This window comes from Gadus chalcogrammus, chromosome 13, assembly GCF_026213295.1.
Source record: "Gadus chalcogrammus isolate NIFS_2021 chromosome 13, NIFS_Gcha_1.0, whole genome shotgun sequence".
NCBI lineage: Eukaryota > Metazoa > Chordata > Actinopteri > Gadiformes > Gadidae > Gadus > Gadus chalcogrammus.
In genome coordinates, this window is record NC_079424.1 from 13,139,227 (window position 1) to 13,141,726 (window position 2,500).

Sequence of the window (2,500 nt, forward strand, 5' to 3'; positions counted from 1 at the left end):
GATTGTGGTCCTGTGTGTATTAGGATGAAGATGAGGGGCTGCTTATGGCCTGGCTGTATCAATTAGCCAGAGCTAGGAGAAGATGAATGGATGCAAAGGGTCTCGGGAGGCAGTGTTGTGCAGGTGACACGGGTATAATTGCGTTTTTCATGTTGACACGATAATGCATTGGCAGAGCAGGGGTGCTCCCTGGGTCCTTGTGTGTTGAGAATACACGGCCGCCATTGCTTTGATGAGCTGTAGGTTTCAGCTTGGTTTATAGTTGAATAGTCTAAGAAAAGGTTTGAGAAATACTGTATAATACTGAAAGTTTGTGTGTTTGTGTGTGTGTGTGTGTGTGTGTGTGTGTGTGTGTGTGTGTGTGTGTGTGTGTGTGTGTGTGTGTGTGTGTGTGTGTGTGTGTGTGACCGTGTGTGTGTGTGTGTGTTTGTGTGTGTCTGTGTGTGTGTGTGTGTATGTCTGTGTGTGTGTGTGTGTGTGTGTGTGTGTGTGTGTATGTTTGTGTGTGTGTATTTGCGTGTGTGTGTGTGTGTGTGTGTGTGTGTGTGTGTGTGTGTGTGTGTGTGTGTGTGTGTGTAGCCTGTTTGCATAGTGTGCTAACAAAAGATAACACTAAATGCCGAGAAGTCTCTGCATGTGTCTTTGTGCTGGACTATACACCTTTTTCTGTTCCCTCTATTGGATAAATTCATAGTTTGAATATTTTTAGAGGGAATAATACCCAAATACATCACAAGATATTATCTGATCAACCTGAAGAGAGAACCTGATACATAAACAACAATATTGTAATAAAGGTCACTCAAGCCATTTGGCAATCTGGAAGCAAAAACAAAAATCGTTATATAAATAAAATATCAGTGTATTTCATATTACGGGCAACGTGACAACTAAGTCATTCTCGATTTCAGTTTTTTCTATAACCTGTCAGACTGCCAGCTGAAGTGGTCGGGAGAATAGTCAGCTGCACATCATAATGTAATTCACTGGGAGACGGAGGAGCAGGTGGGCTTGTCTTGTGCTTTTGCAGGGATCTGCTAAATGTTTTCTCCAATTAACAAACAGCTCAGACACATCTCTCCTCTAAGCGCTTCACTCACTGTCTTTCGCCAGTTGCACTTGGCTGCGTTTGGCGAAGGCACACAGCCTTGTAGCATGTCTCTACAGTTAGTGCTTCGGAGAAAAGAAAAAAAAGAAAAGAAAATGAAAAAGATACAAAGAACTGTCGGAATGGAAACATTTTGGATACCAAGTAGAGCTAGGAAAACTGTCAGGGGTACCACTTCCAGTGGAGATGCCTTGCGAGACGTTTGTTCTGCTTTCCGGAGTTACCAATTAAAACAGACATTTCTCAGTCAAAAGGAAAGAGGAGAGAAAGAAGAGGACCTGCAAATGGGGTTTGTGTAACGATCAGAAAAAAAACGACTTTGAATTAGTATTTAATTGTTACGTTTTGATTTTGGGGTCTAAATGCACTCAGTATAGGCGTGGGCTATTCTAATACCATTAGAGATGTGTTTCACCAGTCCAGTTTCTAATTAAACTGATGGAAGAAAGCCTGCAAATTCTGTGACCATATTTTGACAATATGAGGGAGTGTTAACAGAGGGCCCTATAGTAAATTTAGCTAGCCCCACTGCTGCTGTGACAACAGTTTTGGGATTTATTTGGATTCTGGGAAGAATGGGTTATTAGTTAATTAACTTATTCTTAGGGGCATTTCATTTTTTTATCACAGTGACAACATTTAATTAGTCGTGAGAGAGTGTGAACTCCTCTGCCGGCATGGAGGGTGATAATGACATGCAGCGATAGGTTAACAAGAACAACGAGGCTAGTTGAGAGCTAGCTAAATGGCTGGGGTGGCACACAGCAGCAGCTAGCAAGAGCAGTGAAAACCACAACTGAGGCCTGTTATGAGTTATGAGTTGCAAGGGAAGAAAGCTGCTGGCAGCACATGGTGTTTGCATCAAGATAGCAGCTATTCAAACAATGAGAAAGCAGTTGTGCGGTGCTTATTGCAGATAGACAATCAGCCTGCCAAGCGTCCGGCTGATATAAGCAGCGTTGTAAACTAGGATCAAGTGAAATCAAAATACTGCAACTAAGCAAGGCCGGGCGGGGCCAATGAGGCAACGTTGTAGGATCGTTTCCCTGTCTTCTCCATGAGATGAAGACAAGGGGCGAAGGATGAGGATGGAAAACTGTTGGGAGAACAGAGAACAGTACATCGTTTCCACGGTCCCTCTGAGATGGACATGAATAATGCTCTGGAGAGTCTGGAAGGATTAGGATCTGAATGTACATCTGCTGACTGCAAACATTCACTTATAAGCTATATAAGTCTATCTTAATGCTTAGGGGAGGATAAATATTGACTGTTTAATAATTACAGATTTTCCATGATGATTAATTAAACGCACAAGTTGATATGTAAGAGGGTCTTTGGAGTTCAAGTAAAGAAAGTGCTATCAGAATATTTATATGAATGTTGATTGAG